The 20,374-nt window shown below is 43.9% G+C and overlaps 1 protein-coding gene across 3 annotated transcripts in view; it reads right to left on the reverse strand.

The window, feature by feature from the left end:
- RASSF2 (Ras association domain family member 2) overlaps positions 1–15,305 on the reverse strand; it is a 70,197-nt gene extending 54,892 nt beyond the window's left edge. For all 3 annotated transcript variants that reach the window (XM_027865193.1, XM_027865195.1, XM_027865192.1), the window contains exon 1: positions 15,104–15,305. The gene's annotated coding sequence lies outside the window, so the exon portion shown is untranslated. The remainder of the gene's footprint in view (positions 1–15,103) is intronic.
- Positions 15,306–20,374: the final 5,069 nt, after the last annotated feature.

Raw genomic sequence — 20,374 nt, forward strand, 5'->3', positions numbered from 1 at the left:
CTTACTAACTGTGTGACCCTGGAAAAGTCGCTTAACTGTGTGACCCTGGGAAAGTCGCTTAACCCTGTTTGCCTTAGTTCCCTCATCTATGAAATGAACTGGGGAAGGAAATGGCAGACCACTCCAGTATCTTTGCCAAGAAAACTCCAAACGGGGTCATGATGAAGAGTCAGACTTGGCTGAAAAAGGATTGAACAATAACAAAAAATAGAGCAGGGCAAGAGGAGAGTGAGGGAGAGGAGAAAAGACACTAGTATCTGGGGGGTGGGGAGAGGGAGCACAAAAGGCTAAATGTCGAAGTTGGCATTAGAGCTGAATTTTGAGGGAAATTTTTGGAGGTGGAGGCAAGCAGGGAGTGTATTCCTGGGATGGTGAAGAGACTGCAGAAAGACAAAGAAATAGAGTGTCATGTGTGAGAAATAGTAAAACCACGCAGGTAATAAGAGGTAGGAGGTAGGATTTGAACCCAAGTCCTCTGACTGTTTCTACTGTGAATAGGACATAGAGCATTTTATAAATGAAGAAACTGAGGCACAAAGAGATCCAGTGAAGTCTGCCTGAGCTGACAAGATCTAGAATGGCACAGTAGAAGGGGCACCGGACTCAGAGTTAAGTTGAAATCAAGGTTCTACCACTTCCTCATTGTGTGACCATGGGTAAATCATTTCATCTTGAGGGACCTCAGTTTCAAAATCATGGAAGGTCACAGTTGGAAGGGACTGAAAGAGTCATCTACTCCAACCCATATTCACGAAAGAGCCCCCTCCCCCACCACACATCCTTCGAGTGGTCTTCCATCCAGCCTTTGTTGGAGGGCTTCCAATGAAAAGGAACTCCCACCCTTGGGTGCTCATTCCAACCCTGGATAATCCTCTTGGGAAGTTCCTCCATGAGAGAACTTGAATTGGGCTCATCTCCCTATGCTCCTTGTTTTCTCCACTAGAAGAAAGTCTTCTTCCACATGACAGCCTTTCAAGTTCTTAAGGACAGCGATCAGGTCCCCTCTGAATGTTCTCTTCTACAAAGAGCATCCCAGTTCTTTCCAAAGGCCTTCATGTGGACCCTTCACCCTCTTGGCTGCCCTCACTCTCTAGGCTAAAATGTGGTATCCAGAACATGCTACTCCAGACATGGAATGGTTATCTCCATATTCCTGGAAACTATGCCTCTCTTAAAGCAGCCCAAGACCTCTTTAGCATTTTTGGCTGCCATATCACATTGTTGACCCACTGGGATTCTTGCTGGTGTTGTTGTTGCTGTTATTGTTGAGTTGTTTCAGTGTATCCAACTCTTTGTAACCCCATTTGGGTTTTCTTGGCAAAGATACTGCAGTGGTTTGCCATTTCCTTCTTCCTTCATTTGATAGATGAGGAAACTGAGGCAAACAGGGTTAAGCGACTTGTCCAGGGTCACACAACTAGTAAGTATCTGAGGCCAGATTTGAACTCAAGAAGAAGAGTCTTCCTGATTCCAGGCCAGGTGCTCTATCCTCTGTGTCACCTAGCTGTCCCAGCATTGGGCTTGCAGTCCACTTTTTCTGGCAAAGTACTGTCTTACCATGCCTCCTCTATGTTGTGTTCACAAGGCTGATTTTTTTAACCCAAGTCTAAAACTTGACATTTATCTCTATTAAATCCCAATGAAATAGGATGGTTAAACTAGATAATCTCTAAGGTCCCTTCTAGCTTTAAATCTTATGATTCTATGACTTTTTGTGAGAGGTATATATGCTGACTCCTTCTCTTCTCAACCACACACCCTGGGATGGCCCCAACAGTGCCATTTCAGCCTTGGCTGAATTTCATTTTCTGCAGGAGATGCAATAGACCACAAATCCTTCTCCTTCCAAGAAATCTTCATTGCAAACACTGTCCCCCTGTCTTGTAGCAGGAAATTCCCACAAAGAATTGAGATAGGAGATCTGAGTCATGGTCCAAGGATAATGGTACTGAAATGTAATCAAGAGATGACTAGGGCAAAAGTCAACCACTTCACCTGCTACCCTATTTACTGCAATCTATACGCAGATCAGTAATTACATCATCATCTTTATCAGGCCCCACCCAGAATAAACTTATCACCAGATATATCATCAGGAAATTCGTCACCTTGGAGATTGTTTCAGCAATACTGTCACTTGATTCTGTGGGTCTTGTTCAGTCATTTTCAGTCTTGTCCAACTCTTTTTGACCCCATTTGGGGCTTTCTTGGCAGAGATACTAGAGTGGTTTGCCAATTCCTTCTCCAGCTCTTTTTACAGATGAAGAAACTGAGGCAAACAGGGTTAAGAGACTTGCCCAGGGTCACATAGCTAGGAAGTGTGTGAGGCCAGATTTGAACTCAGGAAGATGAGTCCGACTCTAGGCATGGTGCTCTATCCACTGTACCACTAACTCCCATCAGTTGATTCTACCTCCTCTGATTAGAGGGCTGGGGGAGAAGCAAGAAAACTCCTCCCATAGTCTCCCCTTTATGGAGGGTTCAAAATGCCAGCCAGCTCATTTACTACTAGCTACTCTGCTTAGTTTCAAATCCATCATCATCTTCACATCCCCCCCCCCCATGCAGGTACTTTCTGGCATTCCTCCCTGTCCTCCCCCTTCTCAGCTTCCTTTAGTATTGTCTCCCCCCTCCCCCCAGATTATATGCTCTTTGAAGGCAGGACCTGGATTTTTCTTGTTTGTATCCCCAGCACTCAGCACAGTGCCAGGCAAATAGTGGACACTTAATAAGTGTTTATTGTATCATATGTAGCTATTTAAAAAACCCAAGTTCCTTGCCATCCTTTAGCACCACAGAACCAACATAGCTTTGTACCTAGTTAGAAAGAATAATTAATATAGACAATTACCACCAGCTTGCTTTCCCCCCAACTAAGGGTGTGTCTATCCTATTTTCAGCTTGAGATAATTGCCCCAGTTGCAAAATTCCCAATTAAAGCTCTCTTTGTCTCTAAAAGCAGGTGTCACCTCCAATTCCTGACCTGGATCACTTGCTACAAGACTTAATATATATAGTAAGTCAACATGTTAACAAGAATTTAAGTACTTACTGTGTGTCCGGTATTATGCTAAGCACTAGGGGTACAAATACAAGTTTTAAAAAAGAAATCTGCAATCTATAAGCAGATCAGTAATTACATCATCATCTTTATCAGGCCCCACCTCAAGGAGTCTTCCTGATTCCAGGCCAGGTGCTCTAGCCACTGTGTCACCTAGCTGTCCCAGCATTGGGCTTGCAGTCCACTAAACTCGCAGGATGTTTTTCTGGCAAAGTACTGTCTTACCATGCCTTCTCTATGTTGTGCTCGCAACGCTGATTTTTTTAACCCTGTCCTCAAGGAGCTTACGTTCTACTGGGGGAAGCTGAAAAGGTTGGAGGAGAAAAGAGGGGTAGGAGAGAAGGTGCCTGAGTGGAGGCATGGTGGTAAAGTCTAGAGATTCCAAAGATGAACCAGGAAAGGAATGAAGCTGTGGCTGGCCTATGTCCTTTCTCAAAATGGTGGTTCTGGGAAGAACTCACCAGTAGGAGGAGATGTTCCAGAATGAGAAGGCCTCGGAGGCTGAGGGAACTTATGTTTGCTTTCATGTATAAGGCGGCTGAAGCATAGTCCTAAGAATCAGAGCAAGGAGCAGAAAACCCACATCCCCTTGGAGTGTCCCTGGGAGATGGCTCTAATTCCAAGGAGGAGGGCCTTTAGACAGGGCAGAAGTATGGGATCACATCTGAAACAAACAACAGGGTCACCAACCAATGATAATGACTCCAAGAGTCAACAAAACCTCAGAGAGAGAAATAGCAAAGAATCGACTGACAGCAAATCAAAGCAGAATCTGGCAACAGTTCCAACGGGGCATTAGAAGTAAAACCATGCAAGCAACATTCAACCCCGTCATTTGAAAGGGCTCCTTTCTCATTATAACCTAAATATATCTCCAAGCTGAGAAGGAGATTTAGCATGGGGCAGTGGAAAGAGGGCTGGGTTTAGCATCCCAAGTCTCAGGTTGGAGTCCCAGCTATGCACAGCCTAGGAGTGTGACCTTGGACAGGTTCATTCTTCATTCTGAGCATCAAACGAGGAGTCTGGAGTGGATGGACTTCAAGGTCCCTTCTGGCTCTCATCTAGGACCTTATGACATTGCATGCTGCAAAGATTTGTGCGATCTCCTCTGTAGAAACAGGTATTGTTGCTACTATTTAGCAGTATCTGACTCTTCATGACCCCATTTGGGGTTTTCTTGGCAAAGACACTAGAGTGGTTTGCCATTTCCTTCTCCAGCTCATTTTATGGATAATGAAACTGAGGCAAACTGGGTTAAGTAACTTGTCCAGGGTCACATAGCAAGGCCAGATTTGAACTTAGGTCTTCCCATTTCCAGGCCTAGTGCTCTACCTACTGCTCCATCTAGCTGTCCTTAGAAACAGGTGAGAGAAGCCTATAAAATCATGGTCCTTCTGGTACTGAAAATCCCATTCCAATCCCTTAGACAGGCTTCAAAAGCACAGCCTTGGCACTTATCCTGGAGCACATGCTATAACTGAATGTTATGTTATATAAGGTTTCCAGTCCAAAATAGTCCATAGATGTGTGAAAAAAAAAGGCCTGTTTGATGCACTGAAATAGTTTGCTTTTTTCCTAGAGTAGATGAAAGAGGTCAGAAAGAGGAAGCAAAAACAGTTCCCTTTTGGCTTTCTTCAAGCAAACAGGTCCTTCCTTTACAGAGAGTTATACAGTATTATAGATAGAAGGGAACTTCAAGACCTCTAGTTCAGAGGCATCCAATACTCGGCCCAGAATATTCCTGGGGACTGCTCACACTTGATTAAAATGTAATTGGGAAATATTTGACAAAATAAATAAAATACAATAGAATGTGGATAATGTTAGCATGTGGTTTTTCTAAGTTTATGCAGTCTGCGGGGATCCTTATGTATGTTTTTGTGGCCCCTGTTTCTATTTGAGTCTGATACCACTGGTCTATACCTCCTATTCATGGTGTAGAAAAGGAAATTGAGACCCAGAGAAGGGAAATGACATGCCCAAAGTCACACAGTACATTAGTAGTGGTGCCAGGTCTAGAATCCAGATTTCCTGACTCCCAGGACAGAACTCTTTTTTTAAACCATACTTCACTACCTAAACTAGAAAGAGGATTTTGCTTCAAATTAGGGGACTTAAGCAATGGGAAGGCAACTACCACAGTACCACATTGTCTGCTGAAGATTTTCTATGATCACTAAATATTAGCTTATCATTTCTGAAACTAAGTCAACTAGGATAAGACCAAAAGCCATGGACCTGAGTTTCTCCTGTGCCTTAGTTTCCTCACTTGTAAGATGAAAAAGTTGGAACTGATGATCAATAATGTCTCTTCCAGTTGTAAATCCTATGATCTGGCATGTTTTTATTTTATTGTATTATTATTATTTATCTAGTTTTATTTTATTTTAATTTTTTTTCAACTAACAAGCATGTGCTTGGCATCTCCTTTTAAGATCATTTTGGCGTCCAGGCCAAGTGATGGAGTCACTGTGGGCAAGGGTTCCACATTAGACTCTTGCCTCCAGATCACAGCTCCTAACCCAAATGGCCTCACCAACCTTTCGTCCCTGATGATTACAACCCAGAATCCCCAGATGACAGAGGAGTTATTGGAGTCAGATGATGCCCATGTTTACACAGGCCTGCCATTCCTAGGGTGCCCCTCTTCCCTCCTGGACCCACCCTCTGTATTCCTTCACAGGAACATACAAAGAAGACTCAGAGTAAACAAAACCAATGACTACCCAGCTTGTGGTGGTGACCCATTTCCAAACGACTTAGTCTAAAACCATAAAAAAGGGAAACAGGTTCTGCTGTTGCTGCTACTGTTGTTTTATTTAAAGTGACAGTGTCTTACCGGCTTCCTCTTGGTAGGGTAACTGTCTGCCTTGCACATACAGGTGGCTGGGGAGGGAAAATCAGATGGAGATCAGCCCTGCAATTGTTTAGAAGGGCACCAGCCCAGTGTCCACGGCTGGCGAGGGTGCTGACGAATGCACCTTTTCACAAAAGCAGGAGGCTAAGCCTTGTGGGAGTAGACTCAAGAGAATCACAGAATGTTAGAGCTGGGAGGTACTATAGACTTCATCTAACCTGGTCTCTTCATTAGAAAAGCTCACTGTACCATTCAGTTAATCAATGAGCATCTATCAAGTACCTAATAAGTGCTAGGTTGTGCTACGCACTGGAAATACATAAACAAAAATAAAAACAGTGGTTCCCTGTCCTCAAGGGTGTTATATTCTTTCAGGGGAACCAAGTCTGATATCTATCAGTATATTCAAAAGGTATACAAGGTAATTTTAGGGTGGAGAGAAGTACTGAGAGCTGGGAGAGGGGAGGATCAAGAAAGTCATCAACAGGAAACAAAGCTTGAGCTGAGCCCTGAAGGAAACCACGGATTTGAGAGAGATCGACAAGAAAGAAATATAGCATAGGCATGGGGGAAAGTCAGTGCCAATGCAGAGAGATGAAAGATGGAACGCGAAATGTTGCATATGAAGAACAACCAAAAGGCCAGTTTGATTGGACCATAGACAGGTATTAAGGGAAGAAAGAGGTATATGAGTAGAGGACCATGTTCTGAGCTTGAGATTCAGGACTGATGATCCCAGCTCCCAGCTCCACCACTAGCTAGTGTCCTAGAAGACCCAAATCTATAGGACCCCTTTTCAAAATCGCTCTACAATTTACAAAGTGCTACCCTCACAGAAACCCTATGAGGTAGACAGTGTAGCTCTTATTTGTGCCATTGTACAGAAGAGGAAACTGAGGCTCAGAGAGGTCCTTAGTTGTTTGCTCAGGGTTCCACAGCTAGTAAATATCACAGCTTGGATTTGAGCCCAGGTTTCCTTATAGATTTATAGATTTAGAAATGTAAGTTAATTCAGGGCTCATCTTTATGGGTTCACCGATTCAAAGCTAGAAAGAAATTTAAAAGCCATCTAGTCTAACCTCTTTATTTTACAGATGAGGAAACTGAGGCCCAGGGGGGTTAAGTGACTTGTCCAAAGTCATGCAGGGAGTATCAAGAGAAAGTCCTCTGACCCCATAATCTGTCAGGGTTCCTTTGACTGTGCCATGAAGAATCTTCTCTGACTCCAAGCCTGGCTTTCTTTCCTCTATATCTATGGTTCCCCCACCCAGAACCAACAATGACGAAGCCCCTTTTGGAAATGTCCCAGAAAGCTTTGGGAAAATGTTCTCTATGCATGGAATTAGAACAGCAAACAAAACAGGGCTGCTGTGCCCTTGGGCTAACAAAGTCCTCACATACTCATTCCCATACTCACATCCTCTCCTTGCTCTCTGCAGAGAAACTATGAAATGCCCAGACTCTCCCAACTGGGAGGGCCCATGATCAGTACTAGCACTCCTTAGTGCCTTCACCTAAGAAATAGGGAAGGTAGGCCACAAACAGGAGAAACTGAGACCAAGAAGGGCCCTGAGAGCCTCACAGCCAACTCCCTCCTTTTTCAAGGAGCAGAAAGGTCCAAGATCACAGAAATATTTGCCCAAGGTCTCACAGCCAGTCAGCAACAAAGCTGGGACTGAAACCCAGGGTTCTTCCCACTTCATCATGGTCCTTCCCTGTGAGTACTCCTCCTCATCCAGGCTGCCTTTAATGTTCGACTTGATCTGAATTCACTTGGATAAGGGGAGACACCCTGGGGCACCCCAAAAACCTTGCACCCTTTAGAGGCAGCTGCGTTGCCTTCTCCCTCCCATTATCTCCAGAACTTAGATGAGATCCAAAAGCCCCAGGATCCAGACGTCTGATATGTGCCAAGCCCCCAGTTGTCATGTCTATATGGAAATAGCCCTGCTTCTGATTGTTTTCCTCTCAAAGCATAGCACAACAAACCATTCTCTATTCAGAGACATTTCTCTCTAAAATCAATACAGGATGAACGGAAAGATAAAATGTAAGCATTCTCTATTATGTTCTTATTCAGTAGGCAGAGCACTGGGCCTCTGGAGTCAGGACGACCTGAGTTCAAATCTGGCTTCATACATTTATTAGCTATGTGACCCTGGCAAGTCACTTGACCTCTTTTTGCCTCCATTTCCTCATCTGTAAAATGGGGATAATTAAAGCACCTACTTCATAGCGTTGTTGTGAGGACCAAATGAGATAATAATCAATATTAATCAATTATCAGTTAATCAATCCACTACTCAATTGATAATAATCATCATTAAAGCACTTAGCATAGTGCCTGGCACATAGTAAGTGCTATATAAATGTTAGCTTCTATTACTGTTGTTATTATTAACATTATCTCTCTCATCAGTCAGGTACCAGGAAAGGTAAAAAAAGATAACAGATTATAAGATCCATGAGGACAGGAACAACACGTTATCTAAAGTTTGTGTCTTTACAGCCTCTAGCTCAAGGCTCTGATCAGAGAGCTTTGATGCATGAGTAAATGAAGGGCAGCTAGGTGACACCATAGCAGATAGAGCACCAGACCTGGAGTCAGGAAGACTCATCTTCCTGAGTTCAAATCTGGCCTCAGATACTTATTAGCTGTGTGACTCTGGATAAGTCACTTAACCCTGTTTGCCTCAGCTTCCTCAACTGTAAAATGAGATGGAGAAGGAAATGGCAAACCACTCTAGTATCTTTGCCAAGAAAACCCCAAATGAGGCCACTAAGAGTCAAACATGACTGAAAGACAACTGAGTGACAACAAATGAAGGAAGGAAGGAAAGAAGAAAGGAAGGAAGGAAGGATGTCTTACCTAGGAAGCACAAATGGCCACATCTCTATACCGAGGGAGGCTGTGCTTACTATCCAGATGCCATCCCAGAGAGCCTTATGGCAAGAAACTCTACCCATCCTCACTTCATGGTTCTCTGTCAATTTGACAGCTCCCTCTCTTTTGGAGGTCTCTGGTTGAGTTCCCTAAAAGGAAGGGAACAAAGCCCGCTGAAAACCAAAATCAGGCTGAAGGCCTAAGCGTGCAAAAGAATCCACTTGAGGTCTTATAGCGAGGCCTAGGCCAGGTGAGCCAGGACTAAAGCTCCAGTGAGAGTGAGCAAAGGAAATTCCATAGCTAAGCCCCAGAGAGTGATACCTCCACCACCTCAGCTCTCATCCTCTGAAAGTGTTTGTTTAAATATTTATGTCATGACTGGAGGCCATGAAAGGAAAGAACAATTAGCAAACCCATTGGTTAAAGTCCCAACTTTACTTCTTTAGTGAAGATTATTCCCTTAATAATGTAATAACAATGGCTAACATTTACGTAGTGCTTTAAAGGTTTGCAAAGTGTTTTACACGTACCTCATTTGAACCTCACAACAACCTTGGGATGTAAGGGCTCTTATTTTCCCCATTTTACAGCTGAGGAAACTGAGGCTGAGGGAAGTTGCGTGTCTTACCCAGGGTCTGAGGTAGGATTTGAACTCATATCCTCCTGATTCCAAGTCCCCTACTCTATCCAGGGCAGTGCCTAGCTGCCTTATTATGATGAAAGAGGACTTTACTTTATGGTAAGATAATCAATAAGAACTCTTCCAGTTCTAAAATCCTGCATTCACATAAGTATCATTACATAACAATATTGACTGAACCTGGGGTCCCTGCTGCCAAACGAAAGTTTTATCAAATTCAAGCATGTTCCAGAACAATGAGGCTTATAGAATTGGCAGGAGCTTTGCACCCTACCTTGGTCAGGACACATGGGCTATTATGTTACATTCTGGAGGCCACATTTCAAGAAGAACACTGATAAATCTTGATCATTCTGGAGAGTGTTCAGAGGAAGGAAATCAGCATGGCGAAGGACCCTGCACTCAGGCCACCTAAGGATGTAGAACTGAAGGACCTGGAGATGTTTAGCCTATACAGAAGAAGACCTGGGAGGACAGTGGGGAGAGATGATGGTGGTTTTCAAGTATTTGGGGGGCTGCCACAAAAAGAGATTCCATTGTTCTGCTTGGCCCCAGAGGACAAAATTAGGAGCCATGGATGGATAGAAGCTGCCCAATTTCAATTTCACGGGAGGAAAAATTTCCCAGCCATCAGAACTATACACAAAAACAATGTGCAGCCCCAGGAGGTTGTGGGCTACCCCTAAGGGAGTGGGGGAAATAGAGATGGTCTTCAAGCAGAGACTAGATGACCACTTGTTGGGAATGTTGTAGAGAAGCCTGCTATTCAGGTATGGGTTGAACTAGATGGCTTTTGAGGCTTCTTCTGATCCTGATATTGTGTCACTCTTGTATGATTCCAAACAACAAATGATCAGAAGTGTGATGACAGCATTTAAGTTAATGCCTTCCCTCGGAGATCGTCTCCAATTGATCCTGTCTGTATCTTGTTTTGGGCAAAGTACTGGGCTTAGAGTCAAGAGCACCTGAGTTCAAATCTGGCCTCCAACAATTACTAGCTGTGTGACCCTAGACAAGTCACTTAACCATGTTTGCCTCAGTTTCCTCATCTGTAAAATGAACTGGAGAAGGAAATGGCAAATCACTCCAGTATCTTTGCCAAGAAAACCCCAAATGGGGTCACAAAGTATCAGACATAAGACTACTAAACAACAACATATCTTATTTTTTACACAGTTGTATAGATGTTCTCCTGCCAACCTTCCTCCCCCATTAGACTATAAGCTCCTTGAGAGTAGGAACTGTCTTTTACGTTGCTTTTTATTCCCAGCACTTAGCACAGTCCCTGGAACATTGTAGGCATTCATTGACTGACACTATACAGGGTGTCCCAAAAGTCATAATGCAGTTCTACGCTTTAATAAAGCGTTAAAGATTAAATCTGCATCAAGACTTTTGAGACATCCTGTATGTCTTCTTTGTATTAATTGTTTCCATGTTGTCTCCCCCCATTAGATGGTGTGCACCTTCATGGCAAAGTGTTTTTGCTTTTCTTTCTAACGTAGTGCCTAGTTCAGTTCAGTCGTGCCCGACTCTTGGGTTTTCTTGGCAAAGATACAGGAGTGGTTTGCCATTTCCATGTCCAGCTCATTTTACAGATGAGGAAACTGAGGCAAACGGAGTTAAGTGGCTTACCCAAGGTCGCGCAGCTAGTAAGCGTCTGAGGTCAGATTTGAACTCAGGAACGTGAGTCTTCCTAACTCCAAGCCAGGCACTCTATTCACTGTGCCACCTAGCTTAATAGTAGCAGACCCTTAATAAATAAATACTTGTTTACATGAGTTGATTTGTCACCATTGCTCCCTACCTCACCAGTTGTTCAGTTGTTAGTTCATATCAGCAGCCTCAACAAATGATGAATAGTCATCAGATCTTTGTAGTTTACCAAATAGTATTATCAAGGCTTCTCTTTCAGCCCACTGACTAAAACAGTAAATGATACTAAGTGCTTAAACATTATAATTTGTAAATGAAGACTTTTGCATAGTGGATTTCCTTTCATTAATGCAATCAATCATAAGACTTCATCTCCCTTCGTGGAATGCCCTCCTGCCTCATTTCCACTTCTCAGAATCACTAGTTTTCTTCAAAGCTCAGCTCAGGTTTTACTTTCTCCACAAAGCAGATCTGATCTCTCCAGTTCCTGGAGTCTCTCCCCACCCAATTCTCTGTCGGTCTCTCTGTCTCTTCCTGTCTCTCTGTCTCTCTCTCCCTATCTATCTATAAATATATATGTGTGTCTGTATATACATATATGTAAAATTACTCCATATGTAGATATATAATAATTTTTAATATCTATACCAACATATGTAAATAATGTTTTCCTTGATTGAATGTAAGGTATGTGAAAGCAAGGAGTGTTTCATTTTTGTTTTTGTAGCTCCAGCATCCAGTAGGTGCTTAAGAAATGTTTATTGATTGAATCAATTATGTATCCCATTCTATTTCTAACCCAAAAGTATTCCTTCAATTTAGCACTGCTTTTTAATAAGCTAGAAATCTTTGTCTTTTGATGCCATAAAATAGTATTAAATTCTCTTCCCTTTCCCCCCTTGTTGCTCTGACTACCCTATTTTGTTGTAGTTGTTGCCTAGCAAAGTTCTTAATTACTTTTTGTTAATGTTGCACTTTATACAGTTCGCTTAGAAGGCCAAATGGCAGAGTGGAGTTCAGCCTGGCCCCAGAGAGAGCCCAGTGGCTTCCTCAGTGGGGTCTGAACCTAGAAACAGAAAGGGGAGGTAGAAGACAGAGAAACAGGCTGGTCCTTCCATAACAACTACATAATCTCACAAAGCCTTTCCATCTTGGTAAGACTGCCCAGGGCTTGAGTTCAACTAGCATAGCTTTTGAGAATCCAGGGTCCACCCTCAGGACAAGGCATCAGAAGGAGGTGTGGAAGTGTGTAAATAATAACCATTCATTAATAAGCTACCTAAATGGTAATATAAACATTGTCCCTCCCACCTACAGAGCAAATAAAAAAATAAAAAGATGCTTTATCCCTGTCACACACAGGGGTGAAGATATTACTCCAAAGACCCTTTTGGCTTGGAGCTTTCTAGTGGACAAAATGTCATTTCAGAATTGGTCTTCCTGGTCCCAATGTCATAGAACTTGATCTAGAAGAGAAAATCCTGAATTTCCCACTGCCCTTAATACTCACTATATATGTGTATATATGTATATATATATATATACACATATACATGAGCTTAAATGTGTGTGTATGTATCTATGCATGCATGTATGCATGTTTGTGTGTATATGTACACCTACATACTCAGGTATAACTTATAAGGTAGGCTGGGATACACTTAATATACTTAGACATGTATCTTTTTCAAAAGTATTCTCAAAATGCCATATAGCATTCGAATTTTTTAATGCTATAATGAAAAGGGGGGAAAGACTTCTTCTGGACTTTGACAATTTTTCATAGCAGCCCTGTCTCTTCTCAGAAGAAATGTCTGTCATCCAAGTGCCTAGTAAAGTAAATGCACCAGTCACCTAATAAAAAAAAAAAATCTGAAAGGCCATCTAGTCCAACCCCCTCATTTTATGGATGAAGAAATGGTTTCAGAGAAGTGATAGGCCTTACCCAAGGTCACACAGCTAGTGCCTAGCAGAGCCAGGACTCAAATCCAAACATAGTGTTCTTCCTACTACATTGCACTGCTTTCTATCTTGCCCAGAGTCATAATTCAATTCAGTCTGGCCAATAGTCATTAAGCATACATAAGGCAGCAGCTAGGTGGTACAGTGGTTGGAGCACTGGGCCTGGAGTCAGGAAGACCTGAGTTCAAATCCAGTCTCAGACACTTATTAGCTGGGTGACCTTGGGCAAGTCACTTAACTTCTGTTTGCCTTAATCCACTAGAAAAGAAAATGGCAAACCACTCCAGTATCTTTGCCAAGAAAACCCCATGGACAGCATGGTCTAGGGTGTCAAGAAAAGTCAGAAACGACTGAACAACTCTGCTAGGCACTGGGAAAACTAGAACTAGAACCTTCATTTTCTGGTTTTCGATCACTCTGCCAGGAGTAGTCTCTACTAAGGGAGCCCCAGTGACTTAAAGGGCCAAAGCTCTTATCCCCTAGTATCTCACAATTGCAATTAAATATCTGTACATATAAACTCAGCAATCACAGACCTGGAGCTGGAAAAAAGACCTCAGAAGGTCATTCAATCCAACCCCCTTACTTTGCAGGTGAGGAGCCTGAGGTCCAGAGAGATGTAAGTGAGCTGTTGGTGACAGAGTCAAGATTTGAATCCAGGTTCCAGAACTCTAGTTAGAATGCTCATTTCATTCCACAAGGCTTCCTGCATGCTCCCTCTACCCCTGAGAGTGAGGCTGGCTAGAGGACTGATACCAGGACCACCACCTGTTAAAGCCTCGGGCCTACTCTAGAAACCAAGAAGAGTGATAAGCTTCAGAGGACAAAATGATTTCTCCTTCACCTCAGCAAAAGACAAACAAAACAAAACAAAGAATCTTCACTTAACTGGGTTTTGTGTAAGTCAGGCACATAGGCACAAAGAGTGAAAAGAGAAGAAAGAAACAAGAGAACATCCCCTATGCTTCCAGCCTTCACTTCTAAAAGAAGCCGTGTAACTGCTCCTCCTCACCAGCCTGGGATGTTTAACTCCCCCACCCTGCTATGGGAGCTGCTTGGCTAAAGGGACTTGGGATGTTGGGGGCTAGGGTTACTCCCTCCCTCCAAGGGTGAAAAGAAAAGATTAAAGGAATGTAATCTATTCTAATTCTAAGGAAAAACTAGAAAGGCTCAGTTTGCTGCCCCCAAGATCTTTTATTCCACCCTGTGCCTGGGATCATAATGACTTAGAGCAGGGAAAAATACCGACTTAGAAAACACCTAGCCTAGCTGTCTCATTTTACACATTCAGAAAGGGGAAGTGATTAGTAAGGCCAAACGCCTAATATGAAGAGCAGAGAAACAGGAGTGAAAACCAGGGCCTCTGACTTCAAAACTTGGGCACTTTCCACCATCCTGTCCACAGAAGCCCAGCTCTGAGCACCTGCCACTCTCTCCCGATTGGAAGATCGTGAGGGGAAAGAACCCAGACTACCACCAAGGAAGTGTAGTTTTCAGGACCTCAGAGGCGGATCTCCAATGGTCACAACTCAGACCCAATCATATCTTCATAGTATTAAAGGAAAGGTCAAATACTCCAACCTTTTCATTGTACGGATGAGGAAACTGAGGCCCCAAAGGAGAAATGAAGTGCCTAGGGTCACCCAAGTCTCGGCGCTACAAGTAAATAACACAATACTCCCCTCCCTTGCATTTGGGAATGGGGGAGAGAAAGAATAGGAGAAATGGAGGAGATGTGCCTACAAAGATGGAGCTGGGATGCTAAACTTTGAAAGATAGCGAGAGATGTCGGTGCGGGCTGCGTGGGAGGACCCGGGATGGTTCGCTGGGGCTGAGCGCAGGAGGTCCACCGGGAAGGACCCGAGCCCAGATCCACGCGCGCACGGGAACACGGACAGACAGACACACACACACACACACACACACACACACACACACTGAGACAGCCCGACACAGACACACACAGCACCAAGACAAGAGGAAGGGGAAGAGCGAGCGGGGCTGCCAGGGCAACCAAAGGGGAAGGATCAAAGACCGCTTTACCGTGCGCCCCGGGCTAGCAGGGGAAAGCTTGGGGCCGCCGAGCTAGCCCTGCGGGACAGCCCCCGCGGACTTCAGTCCGGTCCACGCGGCAGCCGTGGCCTCCCCGGCAGGTCCAGCCCATCAGTCCCCGGGAGGGCTCGCGGGGCAGCTTCGGGGAGACAGAGGAGAGAGGACCGCACCAGCCACCAAGCCACCGCCCTCCTCCGCTTCACCCCCCTGATTGATGGAGCCCCCAGCTCCAATCCAGCCACGGCTGGCCTCTGGCTTCTGCAGCCCCATTGGCTAGGTGGCCCCTCGCCTCCCCGCCCCCTTTTCCTTCCACTCTCCCCCTCCCCAAGGGGACGGGGGCGGGGCTTCTCCCCTCCCTCGCACACAATGCTGAGCTGCCGGAGTGGCGGCTCGGGCGGGCGCTCTCTAACATCCACCGCTTGGATTGTCATCCAGGCATCATTGCTTTGCTCTCCTTTTTTTTCCTGGGGCGCGGGAGAAGGCTAGTGGTTTGGGGAGATGAGCTGAGCTGAGCTGAACGCCACTCTTGGATTGCTACAGCTGTCCAGGTTCCAGGCTGTCCTAGAACCCCCTTCTTGTTGGGGGGTAGGGGGAGGTGGGGGAGAACTGAGGGTCTGGACAGGGAGGGTGACTTCCCTGAATGTTAAAGCTGAAAGGGACCTTAATCTTAATTGAGCAACACGCATTTATTTAGCGCCCGCTGAGCTGTCGGCTACTGTCCTAGGCACTGGGGATACAAGGACAGAAATGAATGGTCCCTGCCCTCAAGGAGCATTCATGATTGGGAGGGGGGCCCTACCCGTGGCACCACCTATAAATTCCCACATACACATTCACATATATGTATGCGTGTATGTGTGTAGGTATGTATACAAGATCACAGGATCACAGATTTCAAGCTAGAAGAGACCTCAGAAGTCATCCAGTTCTGCCTCCTCAAGATGAGGAAGCTGGGGCCCAAGGAAGTGACTTGCTTGCCCAAAAGTTACAAAGCTTACGTCAGAGGCAAGACACGAACCCAGGTCTTCTGAGTCCAGAGTCGGTGAATGCTCTTTCCGCTGTGTTAAATTCACCCGCTCCTAACTCTACACCTTCTGTGCCCTCCCCTCCCCTCTCCTCCACCATAACCAGAGTCATAGGATTTACAGCTGTAAGTAAAGGACCTTACAGATCACCAAGTCTAACCCCACCATATGATCATTCTTCTCTCTGTCACCCCAACATTCAGTCAGTTGCTATTTTTTCACCTGCACAATATCCCTTACAATCCTTCCCCCTTCTCTTCTTTCCTACTGCCATTGCCCTAGTTCAGGCCTTCAAACCTCTCCTCTGGCCTAATCATCAATCACCAGGCATTTATTCAGTGTTTGATATCTATCAAGCTCTATGCTAAGTACAGGAGTCTTTTTGTAAAGCAAAAGGCCCCTGTTCTCAAGGAATTTACATTCTAATGACAGAGAGACAACATGTAAATAAATACATACATACCAGGAACATAGAGACGAAGTAGAAAGTAAGCTTAGAAGAGAGGATTATAGGATCATGAATTTAAACCATCATCCAGCCCCACTCCCTCATTCTACAGATGAGAAAACTGAGGTTAATTGACCTGCCCATGGTCACAGAGCTAGCTGAAGGCTTCAAATCTTGGTCTTCCTGACTTCAAGTATAGAGCTTTCCCCACCACATCACAATGCCTTCAATAATAATGAGCATTTGTTCAGTGCTTTTAGATTAATGGGAAAGCTAGATGGTACAGTAGAGTGCCTGGCTTGGAGTCAGGAAGACCTGAGTTCAAATCCAGCCTCAGATACTAGCTGTGTGACTCTGGGCAAGTCACTTAACCCTGTTTGCTTCAGTTTCCTCATTTGTAAAATGAGCAGGGGAAGGAAATGGCAAATCACTCCAGTATCTTTGCCAAGAAAATCCCAAATGGGGTCATGTACAGTCAGATATGACTAAACAATTAAGATTTGCAAAGTAAGTTATAATTATCTCATTCTATCCTCACAACAATGGTGGGAAATAGGTATTGTTATTATTATCATCCTCATTTTAAAGATAAGGAAACTGAGGCCAAGAGAAGTTAAGTAACTTGCCTAGGGTTACTGAGACAAGTTTTGAGCTCAAGTCTTCCCGACTCTAAGGCTCTATCTACCCACCTTATCACTTTTCAGCCTCTATCTCCAGGTACTTTGCACGTAAACTGTTTCTTAGTCCTCTGTCACCTATCATGAGAACAGAGATCTGCAATTAGAAAGGAGCCCATTTACCACCTAGACCAATTCCTGGAATTTAAGGATGGCACCACTCTGCTCCCAAATCTTAGCCAAAGTCACACAAAACTGGGTCAATGGCAGTACTAGGGTCAAAAGTACAGTCTTCTCATTCCTACTCCATGAGCTTTCCATGGCATCATTCTGCCAATCAGAAAACATTGTCTCTGCTCTCATGAAAGTGAAAAAAAATTAGTTAGGGAAGCAAAACACATATCAAGCAGTTAGGGAATAATTTCTGTATGGATATGATAAATCTTTTTCTTCCCGGCAAGCAGCTGGTGTTGAGGTCCTTCACTCCTCCCTTTTCTAGATGTTTAAGGAAGTAGCCCCAGGGAACTTGAATAATTTTGCTCAGCTGTTCATCAGAGAAAGAAAGGTCACCAGAGAGAGAGAAAAAGACATCCTCTTGTTCCTCCCTCTCCTTTCCATCTCCCCCACCCCCAAACCCTGGGATTTAGCAGACAGGATGTGTTGTTGTTATCAGGAGAAAGACCACCCAGGCACTGGAGGAGAGAGGATGCAAGTGGTAACAAATCACCATGGGCCAACCAGGAATTGGGGGAAAGGAATGATCTGCTTTTAAGGTATAACTCTGAGCCCCCGGGAGATCTCTTGTATGTGACACCAGAGTCTGTAGAGACAATCTATGAAAGAAAGCTTCTGAAGAGCTCAAATCATTATAGACAGAGCTGGGAGGGAACCCCCATTTTATAATTGAAATTGTGGAGGTTAATTGGCTTGTCCAGGACCTCAAAGTCACTAAGCAACAGACCTAGGACTCAAACTCACATTTTGGCTCTAATTTTAATAGCAACAACAACAACTACTACTACTCTTTATGTATTGCTTTACCTGCATTTTCTCATTTAAGCTTTATAATGATCTTGTGATGGGGTGCAGTTATAATCTCCATTTTGCATATGAAGAAGATGAGATTTTGGGGCAGGTAGGTGGCACAGTGGATAGAGCACCGGCCTTGGAGTCAGGAGTACCTAAGTTCAAATCTGGTCTCAGACACGTAACGCTTACTAGCTGTGTGACTCTGGACAAGTCACTTAACCCCATTACTTAGCCAAAAAAAACCAAAAAAATAAAGAAGACGAGATTTGAAGGAGTTGGCCAGGGTCACACAGCTATTAAGTGTCTGAGGCAGGAAAAATTCAGCCTCTGACACCTAATCCAATGTTCTTTTCAATACCTGAAATCCAGACTGTTTCCCCCCAGGGGAATCTCTCTAGCAAGAGATTCCAGCTACATAAAATCCATGGTCTTGACCAGGCCTGTCTAGGTAGGGAATAAGTTTCAGCTTTTCAGGGCAGTCCATGGGACCAGGATGAGGGGCAGAATCTTCTCATGAGCAAGCAATAGTCAGAGGATTACTCAAACAGGCCGTAGTCATGTCTGAAGAAGTAGTCCAGGCCGCAATGTAGAATGAGGTCAAATTCATAGCAGAGCCCAAAAAAGGAGGATGAGTCAATATGAGAAGCACAATCAAAGCCATGTAAGATTGAGAGAAGGTAGAGTTCAAATTTCAGGAATTAAAGGTCGGGTACCAGGTGAAAAAAATGATGTGCTAGACAAAATTCCAACTTGTCGCTCTACAGGCACATTCATTTTAACCTGGCTTCAGATGGGCAAGTTGGTATCACTTTTCACCTTATCCTGAATTCTGTATAGCTGGAGAATTTGTACTTTGCTACTCTCCCCAACTTTGATAGGAACTGTGGAATCTATGCTGAAGTAGCTAGGCCTTGTCGGTTCTTGATCAGAGGACGGAGAAGTAAGCAGTATATGAGGAAGATAAGTCTTGCAGTGGCCAGCAGGATGCTAGAGACACATACTCTGAAGGCAAAGAGCCCCTAGGAGAGGCCTAATGGTAACGAGAATAATAATAACAACCGTTAGCATTTTTTGTAGTGCTTTAAGGTTTGCAAAACACTTAACATATGTTATCTCATTTGATTCTTACAATACCCGTGAGGCAGGTGCTATTAAGCCCATTGTTACGGATTTAGAAACTGACTTGCCCAGGGTAACATAGGGAGTGAGTGCCTGGGATGTGAACCTTGGCCCTCTACCTGATATCTAGGGCTCTTTCTGCTATAGCAGGGTAGAGGCTAATTTTTATTAATTTCTTACCAGTTGGGAAATGAGGTGATACATAAACAGAATAACTGAGGAAAGCATTAAATCAGAGGCAACTGCTGCTTGTGGTGGTTCTACTGGCATTGATTAGGAAAGTGACCTGTCATCACTCACCTTCATCTTTTCCAGGCGTTTGAGGCTTCTATCCAGGTTAGCTCTAACAGAGCCATCATTCTGTCATTCAATTTTTCATGCATTTTATATCTCACCTCCCCAGTCAAATTGTAAATTCCTTGAGGACAATGATGGTGTCTTAAGCTTCCATGTCAGGCGTGCATGGAGGGATCCCCTGCCAAAAATAAAATACCTCATTTGTTTGCTAATGCTTGAAATTCTTTTAACATGGATTAAAGACTTATCTTCTACAATTATAAAGTAGGCTTAATATGAGATTGCCAGATGGGGTGGTCAGGACCATTAAAAGGTAACCTCTACCTACAACTACTACCATGTTAATCTTCTTAAAACATGATGTGTATCCCGTTCTCCTTTGCTCCACAATCTAAAAAGCTATCTGCTGCCTACTGCATTACATAAAATTGTTTTGCCTCCATGCTTCAGGGTGAATTTCAGTTACTCTGGAAGTTAAAATAATGATAATGGTGAATGGAATCAGGAGAAGCTATGAATTTAGAGGCTAAAAATGTACATGTGCCCATAAACCAATGAGTGTCTAGAGACTGGTTTTGGTTAGAACCAGCCCTAGGCCCAGATATACACACATACCAAGTACCCCCAGGTGATGTTTCTATTAGAATTCTCAATCCTATGTCCTGGCATGGGCAGAAAACATGGTTTGTGCTTAATGCAATAACTAATAAGGATTACAGTGACATTT

This window comes from Vombatus ursinus, unplaced genomic scaffold, assembly GCF_900497805.2.
Source record: "Vombatus ursinus unplaced genomic scaffold, bare-nosed wombat genome assembly UNPS02014778.1, whole genome shotgun sequence".
In the NCBI taxonomy this organism is placed as follows: Eukaryota; Metazoa; Chordata; class Mammalia; order Diprotodontia; family Vombatidae; genus Vombatus; species Vombatus ursinus.